General features: G+C 42.5%; 1 long non-coding RNA gene across 1 annotated transcript in view; it reads left to right on the top strand.

Annotated features, from left to right (window-relative positions):
• The window catches only part of LOC126481151 (uncharacterized), a 506,533-nt gene that overhangs the window by 432,614 nt on the left and 47,918 nt on the right, over positions 1–26,001 (top strand). The window lies entirely within an intron of this gene.

Genomic DNA, 26,001 nt, shown 5'->3' with positions numbered 1-26,001 from the left:
GCGGATCCAGCCGACTGCACCGCACGGAGATATCCTCCCTGGTCCACACCAACCGACCGACTACCCTTAGAATGCCGACAACATCTAAAATAGTCGCCAACTACACACACAACCTGACAAACACTTGCACGAAGACCTAAATGATACCCAGCAGTAACTAAGCACGCACAAATACAAATCGTGAATCGATGCACACACACACACAGCCGACTCATGAACGATCGGCGAGCCAAAACGCGTCGCCCAGAAGGACGACCGACCGACGATCCACCAAGACCGTGGCCCGGCTCAAGTGATGCGTGGCTGCAAAGGTCGGGCGAGCCATGTCGACGCAGACCTCTCTACTCCAACCCAACTGCACCAGTGCCGCATGGCAATTTCCCAACTGGCAGGTCCGGACTGCGCTCCAGACGCGTTCCAAATGACTGGCAGAGCCGAACTCGGCTTACTACAGACACGACGGGAAGCAATAGCAGTCGATCAAAGATACTACGAGAGGGGATATATCGATTCGCGCTGCTAGCGTCGCTCGTGGTCAGGCAAAGCAGCAATTCAGTGACAGTAGTAATTTAAATTAACGTAGTGAAGTGGAAGTACGTTAAAAAGGATGTAAAATACCTGATGGCGGGAACGCGAGCCACGCACGGCTCAGTGACAATTATTCAACTATATAAAATAAAATCGTCATAATTTCTTAATGGTTTGCGTTAGGACGTTAAAACTGAACGGTTGGCCGCGGGGCATGATTGAAATTAGTGAGCGCATGTGCAGGCGCCTTTGTTTTCGTCAGCCATTTGCACGTAAAAATGTCACGGTACAGCTGCCTGAGCGTATAGCGCTTGTGGAGGCCTACTATGCGAGCAATAACGGCCCAACTGCGCTCAAAGGAAGTTTGCGACCGAGTTCAAGCTGAAAACAATCGGTCCAAGTGTGCTAACAATCAAGAATTTGATTCGCAAATTTGAGAGAATGGGTAGTCTTCGTGGTCGTCCAAAAGGGTGAAAACGGCTGAAAACATCGGGAAGACACGCGCTGTGTTTCAAACCAGACCCAGGAAATCGATCAGATGAACTGCACAACAGGTGTGTATCAACCGGGAAACAGTGTGCCTAATTATTGTTGAAGACCTGCATCTATTCCCATATAAAATTCAAACCCACCGCCATTAAGCCCCAGGGCCATGGAACGGCGGTTGTATTTCGCCAACACTATTGTCCACAGAACTGACGATCAGGACTTTGCTGTGAATATGTCTTGGTTTAGCGACGAAGGCGACTTTCATTTGGATTGTTTCGTCAATAAACAAAATTGGCGCATTTGTGGGACTGAGAATCCGCATTTCGCTATCGAGAAGTCTCTTCACCCTCAACGGGTGACCGTGTAGAGTCTAATGTCCATTCACGGAATAATCGGTGCGATATTCCTTGATGGCACAGTGACTACCGAACGGTACGTAAAGGTTTTGGAAGAAGATTTTATCCGCATTATCCAAAGTGATCCTGATTTCGACAAGATGTGGTTCATACAAGACAGAGGTCGACCCCATCGAAGCAGGAGAGTGTTTGACGTCCTGGAGGAGCAATATGAGGACCACATTCTGGCTCTGGAGTACCTAGAGGTCACCGGCAAGGGCTTCGATTGGTCTCCACATTCTCCGGATTTGAACAATGCGACTCGTTTTTGTGGGGCTGAATTAAAGGCAAGATGTACAGCAATAGCCCCAAAGCCGTTGATGAGCTGAAAACAGCCATTCTGGAGGTCATAGACAGCATCGATGTTCCGACACTTCAGCGGTTCATGTAGAATTTCGCTTTTCGTCTGCCCCACACCATAGCGAATGATGGCAGGCGTATCGAACATGTCATAATTTGAATCCGAATATCTTTAGTGACGTTCAGATGTTGGATAAAGTTTGTGCTTGCCGTAGTTTGTAACTAATTTACGTTTTTTTTTTTCATGTGGTTCAATAACTGTCCCCTGTAAATTAGCGCTGACTGTGTTCTTCGAAGTTTTTCATAATGGTTGAACACAGTACATGTTCGAAAATCCTGCGGGAAATTGGTGTCAGTGATGTGGATCTATAATTCTGTGGATTACATCTATTTCGTTTCTTGTGTATGGGCGTGACCCGTGCAACTTTCCAGTCCTTAGGTGCGGATCTTCCGTCGAGTGAACCGCTGTATGCGAAATATGGAGCCATCGTACCGGCATAGACCGAAAGGAATTACCATTGTTTCCGCCCGGACATAAGCGAATATAATAACGGAGAGCGATGTGGTCAGAGGGAAACTCGCCGATACATCAGCCTGGAATTTCTGACTTACTCTCTGCTGTATTCGTCAACGTCAATGAAGACTCATTTCCGGCGATGACCCTATCAAACACGTCACATCACTGAAGACTTACTTTCGGCGATGGCTCCTTCAGACACGTCACCCTCGACTTCCTTTACTCCCATGTCTAGTCCGGGTATGTGACTGTCTGTTCCGATCACACTAGAGTACCCGCTACCCCACAGTACGAGCTTTAAGAAGCGGAATGCGCCTAAGCGACTACACGTCATCACTTACCCCATTCACATCGACGTTGCATGCGGGGCTTGGCCAAAAATGAGTGACAGAAGCAGGAGCTGCAGATGGTCGACTGTTTAGAAGAAACAACATTGCCGGCCGGATTGGCCGAGCGGTTCTAGGCGCCACAGTCTGGAACCGCGCGACCGCTACAGTCGCAGGTTCGAATCCTGCCTCGGGCATGGATGTGTGTGATGACCTTAGGTTAGTTAGGTTGAAGTAGTTTTAAGTTCTAGGGGACTGATGACCTCAGAATTTAAGTCCCATAGTGCTCAGAGTCATTTGAACCATTTTTTTGAAACAACATTTTTGGCGCATGTCGAGGTGCAGCTGAAAGAGTACAGAGTCGTAATCAAATGACCGTAAGCGGACACTATTTTTACTATCAGGTTTTACATTATTTATACTGCCAAAGATAATGATAGATACACTTCACGAAATTGCAGATAAAACCGGATGACAAATGTCGTATGAGAAAACGGAATACACTGAGCATCAACGCAGCAGGAAAAATATATATAACACAAAACTGAAACATCATAGGAATTGACAAGTTTATGTATTTGGGAGAATGGATACATTCAGCTGGATTAGATTACACCACAAGTAAAGAAAGATCGAAGTAAATGAAATAAGCATAAAAACTCACCCAAAACCGATTTCATGAAAGATCAGCATCATTCCAGCCAAAATTAAACACTATGAAAAAGTAATTAAACCGGAAGCACGAAACAGATCTAAATGTCTAACACTGAGTAAAAGAGGTGAACAAGAAGAACTGGTAAAGAAAGAATCGAAAATACTAAGAAAATTTTAGAACCACAAAAGAATAAAATAGCAGCTGGACGAAGAGAAGAAATGAAATTTGTACATAAACACAGAAACGGTCACAGACACATTAACGAAGAACAGATAAAAAGTTTTACGGTCATATTTACAGAATGAATAACAATAGGCTAGTGAAGAAAAATATTTATTTCATTTCTAAATTAAATACACAACGGATGGAAGAGACAAGAAGGGATTTGAGAAAACTTAACAACACAGAAGACGACATGCAGGACAGGGAAAATTTCAGGCTACTGACCAGTACTGCAAAATTTAGCAAAAAAAATCACAACTTAGAAGGATGAAGGATAGTGTCAAATCAACAGAGACAGGCCGTCAGCAATGCGTTAAGATGATCTGGGAGGATAAAAAGAAAAAGATTATACTTAGGTTTTAAGCGATCTACAAATGGTCAAATTCTGTAATAATAATAAAAATAATAATAATAATAATAATATGTTCTGCCAGTCGTAAAAGGCGACGAAAAGAACAAAACACTAATAGGGCTAACCCCCCCCCTTTTAGTGTGATTACTTGGTTCAGGACAGAACTAAAGAAGCCTCGGACAAGCGCCGTCATGGTCGGGGACGACGCTTGAACCCTATGCTCGCCCACAATGGTAACGACACTGCTAGCCAACTGGAAAATGATTTAAATCCAAATAGAGGTGTTTTGCAGGATATGCTTCCTGTAACCACCCTAGAAGGAAAACAAAGACAGAGGATGAGATGGTCAGATGAAGTTAATCGACACCTCATGTTCTGTTATTACCAAGCAACAAACCTAGGAACCAACACAACTGGATACAGATCACAAGTATATACAACATTTATTACCAGATACCCGGAATTAAAATTTTTAACACAACAACGACTAGCTGATCAGATCCGTGTAATAATAAAAAATAACAGGCTATCCCAGTCAGAATTAGAAAACATCAAACAACAAGTACAACAAATACTGGAATAAAATTATGTGCAATTAGAAGAAGAAAATACAGTAATGGACTCAAACATCCCAGACAAAACAAACAAAGAACAAAACGCGTCAGTTAAACAATCTGAGGAAAACGAAATCTTAAGACAGCCACCAGAACAAGCACAAATAGAACACGAAGTGACAAACATGTTAGATATAGAAGAGAAATTTCAGCTGACATATATAGAATACAAAGACACAAATACAGACATTAGACCATTCTTGCATAGACCACCAAATAACCCACAAGTCGAAACAACAATAACAACTATCAACACAATCATACACAACAAAATAAATGAAAATACAACCATGGAAGAGTTACAACTACTGGTTTATGTAGGAGCACTGACAACACTAAATATACACACTAGGCAGAGATCAGAACCAACTAACACACAGAAGAAACCCACAAAACCAGCATGGCAACACAGACTACAGATCAGAATAGAAAAACTGAGAAAAGACATCGGACAGCTAACACAATTTATAAGAAATGAAATATCAGACAAAAAACGAAAAAGGTTAGGTAAAATCTCACAACAAGAAGCAATAGAGCAATTAGATGAAAAGAAGCAGAAATTACAAGCATTGGCCAAACGACTTAGAAGGTACAAAAAAAAGTGAAAATAGAAGGAAACAAAACCAAACATTCAACACAAACCAAAAGAGATTTTACCAAACAATAGATAACACACACATTAAAATAGACAATCCACCAAACATAACAGACATGGAACACTTCTGGAGCAACATATGGTCAAACCCAGTACAACATAACAGGCATGCACGGTGGATACAAGCAGAAACACACTCATACAAGATGATACCACAAATGCCTGAAGTGATAATTTTGCAACATGAAGTCACCCGAGTAATTAATTCCACGCACAATTGGAAAGCCCTTGGAAATGATAAAATAGCAAATTTCTGGCTAAAGAAGTTCACCTCAACACATTCACATCTAACTAAATTATTTAACAGTTACATTGCAGACCCATACACATTCCCTGATACACTTACACATGGAAGAACTTATCTGAAACCTAAAGATCAAGCAGACACAGCAAACCCAGCTAAATATCGCCCCATAGCATGCCTACCAACAATCTTACACAGAAATTAATGACACATACAACACAGAACAAAATTATAAATGAAGAACAAAAAGGCTGCTGCAAAGGACCACGAGGATGTAAAGAGCAACTGATAATAGATGCAGAGGTGACATATCAAGCTAAAACTAAAAAAAGGTCGCTACACCACGCATACATTGATTGATTACCAAAAAGCTTTTGATAGTGTACCCCACTCATGGTTACTACAGATATTGGAAATATACAAAGTAGATCCTAAATAGATACAGTTCCTAAACATAGTAATGAAAAACTGGAAAACCACACTTAATATCCAAACAAATTCAGATAATATCACATCACAGCCAATACAGATTAAGCGTGGAATATACCAAGGAGACTCATTAAGTCCTTTCTGGTTCTGCCTTGCTCTGAACCCACTATCCAACATGCTAAATAATACAAATTATGGATAGAATATTACTGGAACATACCCACGCAAAATCACACATTTGCTATACATGGATGATCTAAAACTACTGGCAGCAACCAATCAACAACTCAACCAATTACTAAAGATAACAGAAGTATTCAGAAATGATATAAATATGGCTTTTGGAACAGACAAATGTAAGAAAAATAGCATAGTCAAGGGAAAACACACTAAACAAGAAGATTACATATTGAATAACCACAGTGACTCCATAGAAGCCATGGAAAAATACAGATGCCTATAAATATCTAGGATACAGACAAAAAATAGGAATAGATAATACAAATATTAAAGAAGAACTAAAAGAAAAATATAGACAAAGACTAACAAAAACACTGAAAACAGAATTGACAGCAAGAAACAAGACAAAAGCTATAAATACTTATGCTATATCAATATTGATCTACTCATTTGGAGTAGTGAAATGGAGTAACACAGACCTAGAAGCACTCAATACACTTACACGCTCACCATGCCACAAATATAGAATACATCACATACATTCAGCAACAGAAAGATTCACATTAAGCAGAAAGGAAGGAGGAAGGGGATTCATCGACATAAAAAACCTACATTATGGACAGGTAGACAATTTAAGAAAATTCTACATCTACATCTACATCTACATCTACATTGATACTCCGCAAGCCACCCAACGGTGTGTGGCGGAGGGCACTTTACGTGCCACTGTCATTACCTCCCTTTCCTGTTCCAGTCGCGTATGGTTCGCGGGAAGAACGACTGTCTGAAAGCCTCCGTGCGCGCTCTAATCTCTCTAATTTTACATTCGTGATCTCCTCGGGAGGTATAAGTAGGGGGAAGCAATATATTCGATACCTCATCCAGAAACGCACCCTCTCGAAACCTGGCGAGCAAGCTACACCGCGATGCAGAGCGCCTCTCTTGCAGAGTCTGCCACTTGGATTTATTAAACATCCCCGTAACGCTATCACGGTTACCAAATAACCCTGTAACGAAACGCGCCGCTCTTCTTTGGATCTTCTCTATCTCCTCCGTCAGACCGATCTGGTACGGATCCCACACTGATGAGCAATACTCAAGTATAGGTCGAACGAGTGTTTTGTAAGCCACCTCCTTTGTTGATGGACTACATTTTCTAAGCACTCTCCCAATGAATCTCAACCTGGTACCCGCCTTACCAACAATTAATTTTATATGATGATTCCACTTCAAATCGTTCCGCACGCATACTCCCAGATATTATACAGAAGTAACTGCTACCAGTGTTTGTTCCGCTATCATATAATCATACAATAAAGGATCCTTCTTTCTATGTATTCGCAATACATTACATTTGTCTATGTTAAGGGTCAGTTGCCACTCCCTGCACCAAGTGCCTATCCGCTGCAGATCTTCCTGCATTTCGCTACAATTTTCTAATGCTGCAACTTCTCTGTATACTACAGCATCATCCGCGAAAAGCCGCATGGAACTTCCGACACTATCTACTAGGTCATTTATATATATTGTGAAAAGCAATGGTCCCATAACACTCCCCTGTGGCACGCCAGAGGTTACTTTAACGTCTGTAGACGTCTCTCCATTGATAACAACATGCTGTGTTCTGTTTGCTAAAAACTCTTCAATCCAGCCACACAGCTGGTCTGATATTCCGTAGGCTCTTACTTTGTTTATCAGGCGACAGTGCGGAACTGTATCGAACGCCTTCCGGAAGTCAAGAAAAATAGCATCTACCTGGGAGCCTGTATCTAATATTTTCTGGGTGTCATGAACAAGTAAAGCGAGTTGGGTCTCACACGATCGCTGTTTCCGGAATCCATGTTGATTCCTACATAGTAGATTCTGGGTTTCTAGAAATGACATGATACGCGAGCAAAAAACATGTTCTAAAATTCTACAAGAGATCGACGTCAGAGATATAGGTCTATAGTTTTGCGCATCTGCTCGACGACCCTTCTTGAAGACAGGGACTACCTGTGCTCTTTTCCAATCATTTGCAACCCTCCGTTCCTCTAGAGACTTGCGGTACACGGCTGTTAGAAGGGGGGCAAGTTCTTTCGCGTACTCTGCGTAGAATCTAATTGGTATCCCATCAGGTCCAGTGGACTTTCCTCTATTGAGTGATTCCAGTTGCTTTTCTATTCCTTGGACACTTATTTCGATGTCAGCCATTTTCTCGTTTGTGCGAGGATTTAGAGAAGGAACTGCAGTGCGGTCTTCCTCTGTGAAACAGCTTTGGAAAAAGGTGTTTAATATTTCAGCTTTACGCGTGTCATCCTCTATTTCAATGCCATCATCATCCCGTAGTGTCTGAATATGCTGTTTCGAGCCACTTACTGATTTAACGTAAGACCAGAACTTCCTAGGATTTTCTGTCAAGTCGGTACATAGAATTTTACTTTCGAATTCAATGAACGCTTCACGCATATCCCTCCTTACGCTAACTTTGACATCGTTTAGCTTCTGTTTGTCTGAGAGGTTTTGGCTGCGTTTAAACTTGGAGTGGAGCTCTCTTTGCTTTCGCAGTAGTTTCCTAACTTTGTTGTTGTACCACGGTGGGTTTTTTCCGTCCCTCACAGTTTTACTCGGCACGTACCTGTCTAAAACGCATTTTACGATTGCCATGAACTTTTTCCATAAACACTCAACATTGTCAGTGTTGGAACAGAAATTTTCGTTTTGATCTGTTAGGTAGTCTGAAATCTGCCTTCTATTACTCTTGCTAAACAGATAAACCTTCCTCCCTTTTTTTTATATTCCTATTAACTTCCATATTCAGGGATGCTGCAACGGCCTTATGATCACTGATTCCCTGTTCTGTACATACAGAGTCGAAAAGTTCGGGTCTGTTTGTTATCAGTAGGTCCAAGATGTTATCTCCACGAGTCGGTTCTCTGTTTAATTGCTCGAGGTAATTTTCGGATAGTGCACTCAGTATAATGTCACTCGATGCTCTGTCCCTACCACCCGTCCTAAACATCTGAGTGTCCCAGTCTATATCTGGTAAATTGAAATCTCCACCTAAGACTAGAACGAGCAGAAGCTAGCAAAATACACAAAGCAATCACTCATATAAACACATCGGCTACACCACTGCAATTTCATGACCACTTCTACAACCCTTTAGATCACATAACATCAACAGATACGAAGAAAGTAAATTGGGAAAAGAAAACACTGCATGGCAAGCACCCATATCATCTAACACAGCCACACATCGATCAAGACGCATCCAACACATGGCTAAGAAAAGGCAATATATACAGTGGGACGGAAGGATTCATGATTGCAATACAGGATCAAACAATAAACACCAGATATTACAGCAAGCATATTATTAAAGATCCCAATACCACAACAGATAAATGCAGACTTTGCAAACAACAAATAGAAACAGTAGATCACATCACAAGTGGATGTACAATACTAGCAAATACAGAATACCACAGAAGAAATGACAATGTAGCAAAAATAATACATCAACAACTCGCCATAAAACATAAACTAATAAAACAACACGTTACCACATACAAGTATGCACCACAAAATGTACTGGAGAATGATGAATACAAATTATACTGGAACAGAACCATTATAACAGATAAAACAACACCACATAACAAACCTGACATCATACTCACCAATAAAAAGAAGAAATTAACACAACTAATCGAAATATCCATACCCAATACAACAAATATACAAAAGAAAACAGGAGAAAAAATTGAAAAATACATCCAACTGGCTGAGGAAGTCAAGGACATGTGGCATCAGGATAAAGTTGACATTATACCAATTATACTATCAACTACAGGAGTCATACCACACAATATCCATCAGTACATCAATGCAATACAGCTACATCCAGACTTATATATACAACTACAGAAATCTGTAATTATTGATACATGTTCAATTACCCGAAAGTTCCTAAATGCAATATAACACATACCATACAGTTAAAAGGAAGTAACGCTTGATCAAGGTCCGCGTCACTTTCCATTTTTAACCAGACTTAACGTCTGAGAAAGTAAAGAAAGAATGAATAATAATAATAATGCTGCCATTAAACCGAATTAATGCTATGTATATTGTATTTATCAATGTTTTCTTAAAAGGACTTGCAAATGAATTTCCAGGAAGGATTCTATTCGGAAACTTTGTGTACATTTAGATTCTTTTATTTGTTTTACAGTTGATGGTTTACACGTAACAACAGGGCAACCGATTGCAGTTCAGCTGCTTAGGACTGCTCGAAGGTCAAAATGAAATTAACGGAATACGGAGACTTGACGATTTAATTACATTCCCTTCTTGGAACGTTATTTACAGAGCTCTGTTGAACGCTGTAAGTAAAATGCTTTCTTGAAATTTATTTGCAATTCTCAATCAACTGAGCAACAATTCTGTTTTTCTTTCTTTTTTTTGCAGTGTAACGAAAGTAAAAACTGAAAATAAAAAAACAGAAATCCGGCTTAGAGTCTCGGCCACATGACACTCGGATTACATCTGCGTCTGCATGACTAATCGGCGATTCACATTTGAGTGCCTGATATAGGGTTCATTGAGCAACCTTCACACTATGTCTGTAGCGTTCCACTCTCTGGCAGCGCATGGGAAAAATGAAAACCTAAATCTTTCCGTGCGAACTCTAATTTCTCTTATTTTATTAAAATGGCCATTTCTTCTTATGTAGCTAGGCGTGAACAAAATATTTTCGCATTCGGAGAAGAACTCTGAGATCAAAATTTCTTGAAAACATCTCACCTCAACGAAAAACACCCTTGTTTCATTGATTAGCACCCCAACTCGCGTATCATATCAGTGACACACTCTAACCTACTCTGCGATAATACAAAATGAGCTGCCCTTCTTTGAACTTTTTCCATGTGCTACGTGACTCTAGCCTGGTAAGGATCCCACAGTGAACAGCAATACTCTAGCAGCGGATGGACAAGAGTAGTGTAGACAGTCTCATTAGCAGACCTGTTACATCTTCTAAGTCTTCTGCTAATAAAAATGTAGTCTTTGGTTTGCCTTTCCCACAACATTATCTCTGTCAACTTTCCAATTTACGTTGTTAGTAATTGTAGTTTCTAGGTACCTAGTTGAATTGATTTGGGTGATTTATCACGTTACCGAAATGTAACACATTCCTTTTGGTACACTGCAACGTTTCACACCGTAAATATACCTTGTCTGAATCACTTTGAAAATAGTCCCGATCTTCTCGTGCATTTACTACACGGTGAGTGACAGTGTCCTCTGCATACAGGAAATCACGAATCCAGACCGGGCGAGGTGGCGTAGCGGTTAGCACACTGGACTCGCATTCTGGAGGACGGCGGGTCAAACCCGCGTCCGACCATACTAATTTATGTTTCCGGTAGCACAACTGAGACGATACTCCACAGGCACGCAACCTGATTATAAGTCTGTTGTGTGGGCTGTATCAAAAGTCTTCTGGAAATCTAGAAATATGGAATGAAATGGAGATCTCCTGTCGACAATACTCGTTATGTCGTGAGAATTAAGAGCTAGTTGTATTTCACAAGAACGATATTTTATGAACCCATATTGGTTTCTCCTATATAACTCATGATGTTCGAACAAAGTATACGTTCCAAAATCTACTGCAAATCGACGTCAGTGATTTGGGTCTATAATTCATCGGATTACTCCTACTTCCTATCTTCGGTACTGGTATGACCTATGCAGCTCCCCAGTCTTTAGGTACGGCTCTTCCGTCGAGCGAGTGATTCTGATTATTTACATACGAAGCTATTGTATGTGCATACTCTGAAAGGAGTCTAATTGGTATACTGTCTGGACCAGGGAACTTGCCTGCTTTGCTACATCTAGGATAACCACTTTAAGTTATCACGTTGGCAGCAGTCCAAGATTCGTATTCTGAAATACATACTTCGTCTGCCTTGGTGGAGGAGTTTAGGGAAACTGTATGTAGTAACTCTGCTTTAGTGGCACTGTCATCAATAACATTACATCTGCTGTCCATTATAATTATCCGGGCTGTTATGCCGTGGTCAGCTGATGAAGTCTGTGTCAATTCCCAACGTTTCGTCCCCGTATGCGGGGGACATCTTCAAGGGGGACATTATGATGGACATGACATTTCCGGCGGTGAAGTCTACATTTTAGTATTACACCCGATATCGCACAGTGAAGGTATTAATGTACCGTATTTTTTCCGCTGCTCCAACCGCTGTCCGGAGGCTACTCTGACCCCGTCCCGCGCCGAAAATGCTACATTTTTTCAACGCTTGACCATCTGGAACCGCCACTTCTGCCACTTTCATACGATTCCAAGCCCTGCGTATACCGTAAATTTGGTCGAAACTGTCGACAACGTGTAGGCTCGGTCCCCTTGTGAGCCGTGCTGTAGCTGGCGTGCAGTGTACCCCAGCGCAGAGTGACCAGAAGCTCCTGATTACTCCCTCCCGCCTCAGGCGCTGCCGACTTGAGAGCGTCTGACAGCGACTTGGCGAACATGCCGGAGGGCGGCCGCGGGCTGTTTACACGAGACAAGTCAGGCTCTCTCTCTCTCTCTCTCTCTCTCTCTCCCCCTCCCTCTCTTCACCTCTCTCCACGTGGCCACGTGGCCCAAGGCGCCTATTGCAGAGACCCTGAAATCGATATTGGCCCCGCGTTCCGTTACGTGGCAACTACGCCCACCGATCATGTAGAATCTGCATCCCTAAACGAATCGTTACGCAATATATTTATCTACATCCACACACTCTCTAGAAACAATTGTGTAGTGTCTAATAGTGGATATTTAGCATGACACCGCACAGAGCGCGGGGAGAATAAATGCATAAGGGGGAACGACAGGGTGACGGACGAAAATTATTGCTCAAACTCAGGATTTTTTTCTTCCGTACTGGAATGTAGTGTACAAATGGAGTTTGCTGCAACGAAACAAAGCATACACTGAAGGTTTTACTGGTCTTCATTCATTTAAAAATACTATCTTCACAGTGTAATTGGGATTTTCTCGAGGCAGAGGGGAGGTACACTATGTGATGAAAACCAACCTGGCTGAAAATGACTTAAAAGTTCGTGGTGCCCTCCATCGGTAATGATGGGATTCAGTATGGTGTTGGCCCACCCTTAGCCTTGATGACAGCTACCAACCTAGCAGGCATACGTTCAATCAGGTGCTGGAATGTTTATTATAGAATGGCAGTCCATTCTTCACGGAATGCTGCACTGAGGAGAGGTATCGATGTCGTTCGGTGAGGCCTGGCACGAAGTCGGCGTTCCAAAACATCCCAAAGGTGTTCTGTAGGAGTCAGGTCAGGACTCTGTGCACGGCAGTCTGTTACACGGATGTTATTTTTGTGTAACCACTCCACCATAGCCCTTGCGTTATGAACAGGTGATCGATCGTGTTGAAAGATGCAATCGCCATCCGCGGATTGCTCTTCAACAGTGGGAAGCAAGAAGGTGCTTAAAACATCAAAGTTGGCCTGTGCTGTGATAGTGCCACGCAAAGCAACAAGGGGTGCAAGCCCCCTCCACGAAAAACACGACCACACCATAACACCACCGCCTCCGAATTTTACTGTTGGCACTACACACGCTGGCAGATGTTCACTGGGCATTCGATATACCCACACCCTGTCATTGGATCGTCACATTGTGTACCGTGATTCGTCACTCCACACAACTTTTTTCCACTGTCAATCATCCAATGTTTACGTTCCTTACACCAAGCAAAACGTTGTTTGGCATTTACCGGCATGTTGTGTGGCTTCAGTCGCTCGACCATGAAATCCAAGTTTTCTCATCTCCCACCCAACTGTCATAGTACTCGCAGTGGATCCTGATGCAGTTTGGAATCCCTGTGTGATGGTCTGGATAGATGTCTGCCTATTACACATTACGACCTTCTTCAACTGTCGGCGGTACTCTGTCAGTCAACAGACGAGGTTGGCTGTACCTGTCGCTTCACGTTTCCACTTCACTATCACATCGGAAACAGTGGACTTAGGGATGTTTAGGAGTGTGGAAATCTCGCCTACAGACGTATGACACAAGTGACACCCAATTACCTGACGATGTTCGAAGTTCGTGATTTCCACGGAGCGCACTATTCTGCTCTCTCGCGATGTCTGATGACTACTGAGGTCGCTGATATGCTGTACCTGGCAGTAGGTAGTAGCACAATGCACCTAATATGAAAAACAGGTGTTTTTTTGGGGGGGGGGGAGTCCGAATGCTTTTGATCACATAGTGTAGATCGACGGTTGTCACTGTAACTCCGGTTGTGGTTATGTGAAACATAAAATTAACATATCAACCTGATTCTTGCAGATGTAATTTTAGTTCATCGTAGGGATTTGAAAAAAAAAAAAAAAAAGAAATCAAAATTGCGGAATTGTAGCTATTTGAAAAATGGACAGTTTTTGGATCCCTCTTTATTGGCCGTAAAAACTACTAGATATCAACATAAAAGAAACTGGCTACGGTGAACTGAAGAGAATTCCATTTGCTTCAAGGAAGACCAAAAATCATTAAAATCGGATGAAAAGAGCAGCGTCTGCGACGACAACCATTCCGAAAAATGTGGTTTTGAGAAAAACGCGTTTAAAATTTGACAACTATTTATCATACAAAAAAAGGGACTATGCTCGAAACTTACCGGATATCATCGACGCCTGATCCATAACAACTATCGCTCATGGATGACCGCTTTCTTAAAACTGTGACCTGCTAAGCACTGATTTTCGTCCTCAATACCCTTTCCGTCGTTGAGCGGATCGCCGCTGGTGTTTCTATCTTGACAGAAACGGCACATTCGCCGAATTTGATTCGAAGGGCATTGGCAGCGTGCATTAATGCAGTTTGGTCCACACTGAATAGACATACGGCCAAATTTGAAGCAATGCTCACAATTTCGCTTGATTCAAAATGGCTCTGAGCACTATGGGACTTAACATCTGAGGTCATCAGTCAAATGGTTCAAATGGCTCTGAGCACTATGGGACTCAACTTCTGAGGTCATTAGTCCCCTAGAACTTAGAACTAGTTAAACCTAACTAACCTAAGGACATCACAAACATCCATGCCCGAGGCAGGATTCGAACCTGCGACCGTAGTGGTCTTGCGGTTCCAGACTGCAGCGCCTTTAACCGCACGGCCACTTCGGCCGGCAGGTCGTCAGTCCCCTAGAACTTAGAACTACTTAAACCTAACTAACCTAAGGACATCACACACATCCAAGCCCGAGGCAGGATTCGAACCTGCGACCGTAGTGGTCGCGCGGTTCCAGACTGTAGCGCCTAGAACCGCTCGGCCAATTTCACTTGGGCTGGATGTTATTTTTGGAGTGTATCTCCAAATGAGATTATTGAAACTATTAGTCATAACGAAAAGCGCCGTCATGAAGATGAAGAACGCAAGAGCAGAGAAGGCTGTGAGACGACGACAGCTAGTAGCACGCTGACTAGGACGTCACCACGACAGGAGCCGCCTCTACCAGAGGAGAATATAAGAGCAGCTGCTGCCAGCCTCGGCCGCGCAGTACTAGACCGGCAATAGCAGACCAGGACAGAAAACAATAGGACAGCGCTACGATAGTAGCTATTAGTGACCCATGTCCATTGCTTGTATCGACATACTACGAGGGTCATTCAATAATTAAAGAGACAAATTGGTCTGGTCTGAGCAAAAACTGTCAGTAAGGCAAGTTTGGTACTATTATGGCTTTAAGTTGGCATCACTGGGATGATCACTGGTCAGTTGATGTATCAACACTCGTTTATTTATAACCTCAAAAATACATTTCAAGATGGCGAGTCCGCTTGAAACGTCCACATTAGTTATTCGTTTTTTAGTTGCTGAAGTAGAGAAACCAGTATATACTGTAGAATGTTTAAAGCTCATGATGAAGGTTGTGTGAATCGTGCAAATTTTTACAAATGGATAGAGCAGTTCAAACATGGTCGCGACGCAGTGACTGACTAATACTGTTCTGGCCGACCAACAGCAGTTTCAACTCCCTGACTTGAAAGTCGAATTGATGACATTATTCGTGCCGATCGCTGTGTGGATATGATAGTTGATAAGGTTCAAGTTAGGACTGATGCAATTCGTAACACTATCTGTAACAAGCTGTAATACCGCAAAACAGGTGCAAGATGGGTCCCAAAGGCGTTGACGAGGCTGCAGAAGAAAACAAGATTGAGAGTAAGCACAGAGCTAAAGGAATGTTATGAAAGAGAATGTGAGCAGTTTCTCAACAAAATTTTAACTTCTAATCAAACTTGGGTTCACCAGAATCAAACAGACAAAGCATGGAGTGGAAGCACACCAACTCCCCTGTCAATAAAAAATTCAAAACACAAGCACGAGCAGGAATGGTCATGTTGACGGTGTTTGTGGATGCTAAATGTCCAGTTCTTTATGATTATCTCGACGTGCAGCGTACAATGAACAGCCAATACCACTCGGATTTGCTTTTAAACAAGGTGAAGCCAGCGACGAGAGAGAGACGTCGTGTATCTCAGGGGAGAGGTGTTATTCTCCAGCAAGACACCGCACGTCCTCATATTGCTCAACTAACCCGTGAAACCATCGACAAAATGGGCTGGGACGTACTGCCTCATCCCCCTTATAGTCCTGATTTAGCACCTAGTGATTTCCATTTGTTTGATGCACCGAAGGAGGCATTACGTGGCAAGAGGTTTCAGGACAACGAGGACGTGAAAAAATTTGTGGGAAATTGGTTCAAACATGAAGATAAAGAGTTCTTTGCAGCCAGGATAAAAAAGTTTGTAGCCCGTTGGAACAAGTGCATAAATGTTCAAGGGGATTATGTTGAAAAGTAGGAAAAGCATTGTATTGTAAAAAAAAAAAAAAAGCTTTTTTCTCCAGGCCAGTTTGTCTCTTTAATTACTGAATGACCCTTGTGTACAGAGAACGACACTCACTAGTGGCATCGCTTGCGACACATTCTCGAAAATCCAAAGTATTGTCAGTCTTCTTTATTGTAATAAAAACTGTTAATGTGATTTGCTAGAATTGTTGTATAGCAATCGGAGAAAGCATCCTTTAGGCACCCTACAAGCTACGAGTGGGTAGCAACCCACAGAAACTTTCGTCGACATATTGTCAGTCTTCTTTATTGTAATAAAAACTGTTAATGTGATTTGCTAGAATTGTTGTATAGCAATCGGAGAAAGCATCCTTTAGGCACCCTACAAGCTACGAATGGGCAGCACCACACAGAAACTTTCGTCGACATTTTGAGTAAAGCCCCCCAAACAACATTCCAGCTCATCAGTTTTACTCAAATTGGTATAAATAGGGCTGATGGCATCAATAACGACTTGTGTCAATGGCGTTTTGTGTTTATAACCACCCAATTCGCCGTTTGTTTTACCTTACAGAATCATCACGTTTTGGACTTCAAGCATAATATGCTGGGTAATATTTCTTCAATATACAGGGTGAGTCACCTAACGTTACCGCTGGATGTATTTCGTAAACCACATCAAATACTGACGAACCGATTCCACAGACCGAACGTGAGGAGAGGGGCTAGTGCAATTGTTTAATACAAACCATACATAAATGCACGGGAGTATGTTTTTTAACACAAACCTACGTTTTTTAAAATGGAACCACGTTAGTTTTGTTAGCACTTCTGAACATATAAACAAATACGTAATCAGTGCCCTTTGTTGCTTTGTAAAATGTTAATTACATCCGGAGATATTGTGACCTAAAGATGACGCTTGAAACCTCCGACGTTCAGTTGCGTGTTGTAACAAACACGGGCCACGGTCGGCGAGCAGCATCTGCAGGGACATGTTTACGATGACGACCGTGTTTACGAGTGTGGCTGTAGTGCACTGTTGTGGTTTGGTCTAGCTGTCGCAGTGTCAGCATGTAGCGCTTGCTGCTATTGTTATTCTGCATTCGTCTCCGCACGCAGACCAACTGTAGTACACCGTGTTACCACACGTCTGTGATAGTGTAGTGTTGTAGGAACTGTGACCATGGTGTATTCGAACTCTGAAAAGGCGCAGATGATACTGATCTATGGCGAGTGTCGACAAAATGCAGCTGAAGCCTGCAGGGTGTATGCAGAACGGTACCCGGACAGAGAGCATCCAACGTGCCGCACATTGCAAAACATCTACCGCCAACTGTATGCAACAGGTATGGTCGTAGCACGCAAACGGATCCGTAACAGGCCAGTCACAGGAGAAGCGGGTGCAGTTGGTGTGTTAGGTGCTGTTGCCATGAACCCACACATGACTACACGGGACATTGCGAGAGCCGGTGGACTGAGCCAAAGTAGTGTCATGTGCATACTGCATCGTCAGCGCTTTCACCCGTTTCATGTGTCGCTACATCAGCAATTACATGGTGATGACTTTAATCATCGAGTGCAATTCTGTCAATGGGCATTAGCAGAGAATGCGTTGCAGTTCTACCTGTTTACCGACGAAGCGGGTTTCACAAACCACGGGGCAGTGAATCTACGGAACATGCATTACTGGTCCGTGGACAAGCCTCGCTGGCTCAGACACGTAGAGCGACAGCGACCGTGGACTGTAAATGTATGGTGCGGAATCATTGGCGACCACCTCATTGGTCCTCACATCATTGCAGGGGCCCAAACAGCTGCAACATACATCACGTTTCTACAGAATGATCTGCCAACGTTGCTCGAAAATGTCCCACTGGAAACGCGTCGACGTATTTGGTATCAGCATGATGGTGCACCTGCACATTCCGCAATTAACACTAGGCTGACCCTTGACAGGATGTTCGACGGGCGTTTCATAGGACGTGGAGGACGCATAAATTGGCCAGCCCGTTCTCTTGATCTTACACCTCTGGACTTCTTTCTCTGGGGTACGTTAAAGGAGAATGTGTACCGTGATGTGCCTACGACCCCGGAGGATATGAAACAACGTATTGTGGCAGCCTGCGGCGACATTACGCCAGATGTACTGCGGCGTGTACGACATTCATTACGCCAGAGATTGCAATTGTGTGCAGCAAATGATGGCCACCACATTGAACATCTATTGGCCTGACGTGTCGGGACACACTCTATTCCATTCCGTAATTGAAAACGGAAACCGCGCGTGTACGTGTACCTCACCCCTCATGGTAATGTACATGTGCGTCAGTGAAAAAGACCAATAAAAAGGTGTTAGCATGTGGACGTAATGTGCTATTCCAGTCTCTTCTGTACCTAAGGTCCATCACCGTTCCATTTGGATCCTTACGTAATTCGGTGCTCTCCGATACACACGATCGAACAGCGGAGGAGTTGTACTCAAGCGTCAACTTTAGGTTACAATATGTCCGGATGTAATAAACATTTTACAATGCAACAAACGGCACTGATTACGTATTTGTTTATATGTTCAGATGTGCTAACAAAACTAACGTGGTTCCATTTTAAAAAAGCGTAGGTTTGTGTTAAAAAACATACTTCCGTGCATTTTTTTTATGGTTTGTATTAACCAATTACAGTAGCCCCTCTCCTCACGTTCGGTCTGTGGAATCGATTCGTCAGTATTTGATGTGGTTTACGAAACATATCCAGCGGTAATGTTAGGTTACTCACCCTATATATATATATATATATATATATATATATATATATATATATATATTCGAATTCATTAATAAAAAAATTTCGATGTTTTTCGACCGTCACCCTGTCATCCCCCCTTAAACGTGTCTGTGCGAGCGATAATTAGTCTGATATTGCCTTGTCGCTCCCCAGGGTAGCGATACGTAGCAAGCCTCACAGTATTTCTAGATCTTTCACTTAATACTAATTACATAGTTGGGCCTCCACGGGGTAATTTGCGTGTGTCTTCAAGGACTTATCGATACTGGATTTTCAACATTTTCGCGATGCTCTACCGTTATTCAAATAAATATGTGACTAGTGGTGCTGGTCTTCGCCATATAGGTCAGCATTCTCTCTTACTCCCATTTGATATGGACCTCACACACCTGAACAATATTTTAACCAGCGCAAAAATGCTCCTATCGGAGCACAAAAAAGGCGACTGTGCTTCTGTTCATTAACGGACTGATTGAAAAGTGGGGTAAGTTACCTAATTTTACCTTCCTCAGCAAAATGGTTCAAATGGCTCTAAGCACTAAGGGACTTAACATATGAGGTCATTAGTCCCCTAGACTTATAACTGCTTAAACCTAACTAACCTAAGGACATCACACACATCTATGCCCGAGGAGGATTCGAACCTGCGACCGTAGCAGGCCTTCCTCAACACCTTTAAAATTTTTCCCTAAAATTTTGGCATGCAAAACATATTCGCGTTCTTTCGGCATACAACTATCTCACGCCCAGGAGCTCCCCTAACTGTGATTCGCTCACACGCACTAGTCCATCGCTGTAAGTCTTCATATTTATTCAATCCCACTTGCCCGTGCTCACTAGCTGATTCTGTCAAACTTGTTGTCATTATTTGGTTTTGCCAGTCTAGTTGTCACTATCTTCTGTCACAGCCACAATCTCCTTCGTTCTGTCCTATTGCTACTGTCTCCCTTCACTGTCACTCTCTTGGTCTCTCTTACTAATGCTCTCTCATATATTCATTCCTACTACAGGTCTCTCTCTCTCTCTCTCTCTCTCTCTCTCTCTCTCTCTCTCTCTCTCTCGTTGCCACTGTCACAGACACTTTCTCTCATCATCACTGGCTCTCACCCACACACACTTTCCCCTTCTTTTTAATCGTCTTCCACAGGCACTGTCTCCTTCACTGTTTTTTCCTAACGCTGTTCTGTCACTGTCAACTCTGTTCCAATGCCACTTTGTCCCTCTCATTCTCGCACACTGCCATTGTCTCCTTCACTCTTTGTATACCACAACCACTGTCTACGCTCTCCCGGTATTTATAATTTTTCTGTTTCTTTCCCACTGCCACTGTCCCGTTCTGTCTCGACATAAAACCCGCGAACATGTTCGCATACGAACATTTTTGAGAAAATTTTTGAATGTGCTGTGGAAGGTAGAACGAGGCAGTTGGTACTCCATTTCTCAGAGTCCTTTAAAACAGGAGCATATTAGCCTTTTTTGTTCTCTGTCTGGGGCATTTTTTCACCTGGTGCCCCTCTTCTCCCTGCTACAACAGGGCATATAACTCATAAGAAAGAACCATGGCAATAAGTAAACTTTAAATACTTTGCTTACCTAAAATTGAAAAAATTCAAAACTAATTTTACATCTCACACCAAATTTTACGTCCATAAAACAGAGGCACTTTAAAGCATATTTCTCAGTGTCACGTCACTTTATGTTTTCGCCTCGCACCAGATATCACACGTGCATTCTACGTGTACATGTGGGGTGACACTGAACCTCTGTATCTCGAAAGTGGATGAACATATCACCAAAATATTTTCAAGCGTATTAGAGGTCGTGATCTTAGGAATAATCCGCAAAAATTTCAGCCACTAGCAGTGCATAGACGTCTTGGAATCCGCTGCTCGGTTTTGGTATCGGAAAACATTTTTTCTCGGATTTCCTCAGGAACCCCCATTAGCCTCTTAAGGCGCACCATAGACTACACATAATGCAAAAAGAATCAACCAGTTTGCTGCGTTTGCCTAAACCGAAAGGATCTTTGACGCTTTACTGTGGGATAGTTGTAGTGAGATGATCCTCCTGTTGGGTATATAAACGGTCCGTAGTCCAAGGGCTATCTAGAACACTTGGCCGTACCTGTCACTAACAGGACCTGAGGTATGAGCCTCGGAAACATCTCATTTTTATGCGTGGGGTTTTGAAACATGTTACCCGGCACATGTTGTCGCATGCGTACTGATATGCGACGCAGAAGAATGATGTGAACAATCTCCTTTGTAGACAGACTGAATTTTCTCAGTATCCTGCCAATAAGACAAAGTTCACCGCGTCCCTTGCCAATGGTGTACGTGATTCTTCAGTTTCTTGATCTAACAAACTGCTACATTCAGGTATCTATATAACTCGGCTCATTCCGACTGTAAGTAATTGATATTGAACTCAAAGGATGCTATGTTTTGTTCGTGTTATCAGCTGCACAGTATTACATTTCGGACCGTTTAAAGCAAATTTCCAATCTGTTCACCACTTTGAAATATTACTAAATTTATGACTAAAATTTATGAAGGTTTCATCACGTAGCTCTTTATTATTGATAAATGCATCATCTGGAAATGTTTGAGTTTGGTATTAATATTGAGTGTCATGTCACTATAGACAGTGTGGAGAGCCGGGTTCCAAAAACACTTGCCTGGGGCACGCTTGAGGTTAGCTGTACTTATGCCAATAATCCATCCAAGATAACGTGGATATGTCAGTCATGACTTTTTTGTATTTACACTTTCCACGACGCATTTCGGGAAATGTTTCCAATTTTTAAGTGCGTTTGTCGTGTTTATTCGTTATATTTTCTCTTTTTTCAATCTTGTGTTTCACACATCGAAGACATCACCAATAAATGGCAGAACACCTGAAAAAGGGCACATGAAAATAGGAATCATTGTTCGAATCTCGTCGTGAAAAACATAAATAAAAATAAAATCGTGACTGTTGGCCGTAAAAGCTATTTTTATAAACACCAAACAATTACAATGGATAATACCAAACCAAGGTAACATGCTGCGTTCTTCCTTTCAAAGAAAATCTCAATAGAGTCACAAATTTTGTCACATCACATAATCCTAATTTTCTTAAAATCGATTTTGAGGTCGCGTATTTAAATATTTTTCGGTGGTCTACGAGTACTGCATCCCCTTGGTTCCCCTTATGCCATGCTTTCAGGATGTCGTATGAGAAGAGGTTGTGTTTTCGGAATCAGTGATGCTTGGCATGAAGGAGGTCATGCTATTCGTGTCAGCTCGTTATGTTGGAGCTGTGAATATGCTCCGTAACGGGTGAACGTCATTGATACTGGACGGTAGTTTCATGGATCCGTTACCGTTCTTGTAGATGGGTGTGACCTATGCTTTTTCCCAATCAACTCGCACACTATTTTCCTCTTTTGATATACGGTATACTGCCGTTCAAAAGGAATCCAACTCAGCTGCACGTACTCTGAAGGTGAACCAGTTTGGTGATGGCTCGACCTCGGGTGCGACAGCTCGATCTGATTTTACACGTGCTATCATTTTCCTAAAGTAGGCAACGGCCCCTCTGTTTGGTGCCGTCGTGGGTTTCGGTGAGACACCTTCTAGCGATGAGCTGAGGCGCTCCGGGTAACCAAACAGTGGATTTCTGCCCCAGGGCTGTGACTTGTTGTTGGCATCAGTCAGTGTTCATCCATGCAGTTGCACACAGATTCCGTAAGAAGTGTAGGCGCAGCCGTGGTAACGCGGACGTCCGAGGCTGCTAGGTGCGAGGGGCAAACCTCATTCTCACTCACCTGTGGGTAGCCTGTGTATCTTCGTACTTGGCATCACCAGTGGTTTGTTTATGTGATGTCACAATGTCTTTGTAGGCCTGAACCATGTGTTGAACGTCGAACGTACTTGCTTATTTTGGGACAAGGTGTGACCTGGTACACTCAGCAGTATGGTGGCTGGAGATGAGGGGGTCGTTTGCGGAAACTATTGACCCAAACCAGTGGGCCCGTCATTTGGCAAAGTGCTGGTTGCAAAAGTTCAGCACTGCGTGTGTTCGATGCATGAACTGCTCCCACGAAAACAAGCTGATTACCTGGGCCACCTTCTCCACGTGTCATTATCCAAAGGACTCAGCTTGAATACCATTTGTATATTTATTGCAGTTTTAATTATCCGTTTCTGATGGCCGTTTGCTCTCTAATTAACTTCTGAGTTGCTGAACACTAATCTAATCGTGGAACTTCTTATCTTCTCAAGAATCATTTCCTGCGATTTGTCCTCATTTAGTAATATCACCCTATATTTGTGAATGTAGAGATTGAAAGGACAGGTCAAAGGTCTGATAATTTTGCAGAATAGGACCATTTATTTTACTTTATTTTATTTTTTATTTATTTATTGAACCCGATCTGCTTATAGCCATCATTCCCTCTCTTACTTTCGACCTGGCTTTAACACATACAGTAACTTTTTAACATGATGGTTACCTAAGAAATAACAGTTTTAATATGAAATATAGTATTAACATTATCGAGTGCCTATAGAGACAATGTGAGTAAATAGTACTGCCTATGAACTAACAGAGTTAATACTGGCAGTGCTTCTACTACTGCTGTTGCCGCTAATAATAATAATAATAATGATAATGATAGATCAAGAGATAAATGTACAAAATGGGTGCTTTCTAATGTAGCGAGTTCTGGGAAAATGACATTTAAGGGAACTGCACCAGCTAAGAATACTGGGAAATGAGGAACATCTGCTTATAATGGAGGATGTGCAGGGTTAACGAGTGCGTACAGGGACAATGTAAATCACTATTGTTGCTTAACGAACGCAGGCATTCATTTCCAGTTCCAGACGCAGTGAGCTTTCCGGACAAAGAAGACATTGCACGATAACATGGCTTTAATTAATAATTGGAAATATAAGTGCTTGTACGGGTTTCGTTTTCTGGTCAAGAGAGCAGAGCCTTCTATATTTTTGTAGGGAATAGAGAGATGCTGATGCCTTTTTGCACTTAACGTGCTCAATCCAGTTAAGATTTTCATTTGTTATTACTCCTAGAATCATTGCTGAGGGAGAGAAGTCGATATTTGTCCCATAAAAGCATTAAAGATGGTAGGAATTCCCAATATTTCGAGCTAATAAGCCTGGAATGACCAATCAGTACCGCTTGCGTTTTGGATGGATCGTGCCTTAACCCCATATCCTGCGCCCATTCTGATAGTGCACAACGCTCGGTATTGCGATCCTCGATAGCTGTCTTCCTGTTTATTGATTTAATATTTAAATACAACTGGTGGTCGTTAGCGTACATGAGGTATTTACAGCAGCACAAATCCGAAGACACGTTACTGACATACCATGAAAAGAGTGTAGAACCTAACGCCGAACCCTGGTGGACGTCTGATACTACCTGCCTCCATTCTGACTTCATGGTCACAAGAGAATGGCATAAAACTAGGTTTCTGACAGATTTCATCGATGACATCAGGAGAAATAACTCGCATCATTCATCATCTCGACAATGCCAAAATCCACACACCGCGTCTAATAACTGTCATTTGGATGAGAAAACATCAAATCAATGTCTCATTGCCAGTATTCACCTAATTCATCACTTGAGGGCTTTCACCGTCAATCAAAGTGTGTGTGGACAGCGATTTTGATCCCGTCAAGGTGCTGTTGAGTACATCAAAAAGATGGTTTCGAGATGCCAACGTCGGAACCGAGGGGTGTGGTACAGCGGACTCGCATTCGGTAGGACGACGGTTCGAATCTGCGTCCAACAATTCAGATTTCGGTTTTCCGAGATGTCCCTAAAACGCGCCAAGGAAATGCCGCGATCGTTCTTTTCCAAGGTCAAGGCCGATTTCTACATCGATACTTGAAACGATCCGAGCTTGTTCTCCTTCTGCAGTGACCTCGATGACTGTGGGACGTCAAATTCTACGTGCTTGCTTTTCTCCACCATCAGAGTGGAAGGAAATGTTCTTCAGAACTTGTACGGGAGGAAGCAAATTTTGAAGGTGAATATTTTGAGAAACAATACGCTTTGTGCGACAAAAAAAGTTTTCCTTTCATTGTTTTCTTAATTTAAAATGGTAGCTTTCGTGGTATCTGCTCATGTCACGGAATCCTTACAAACCACAGTGTGACGCAACACCCTAAGGACAGCAACGTACCTAAAAACTTGATACCCCTTAAATGTTTGTATGAGTAAGTTAAGAGGGTTGGTTGGTTGGTTGGATTGGATGAATGGTTGGTTTCGGTTGGTTGGTTGGTTTTGGTTTGTTGGTTTGGTTGGTTGGTTTGGGGAGTAAAGGGACCCAACTACAGGATCATCAGTCCCTTGTTAAGTGTGTAGATCAGTTGAAATGCAGGGAGTTACAAATGGATGTCAGCAGATTAATGATTTCATAATGAAGGAGGGGATAGA

Source organism: Schistocerca serialis, chromosome 5, assembly GCF_023864345.2.
Source record: "Schistocerca serialis cubense isolate TAMUIC-IGC-003099 chromosome 5, iqSchSeri2.2, whole genome shotgun sequence".
NCBI classification, from domain to species: Eukaryota; Metazoa; Arthropoda; class Insecta; order Orthoptera; family Acrididae; genus Schistocerca; species Schistocerca serialis.
The sequence above is the reverse complement of the archived record's forward strand: the minus strand, read 5'-3'. Positions and strand labels throughout refer to the sequence as shown.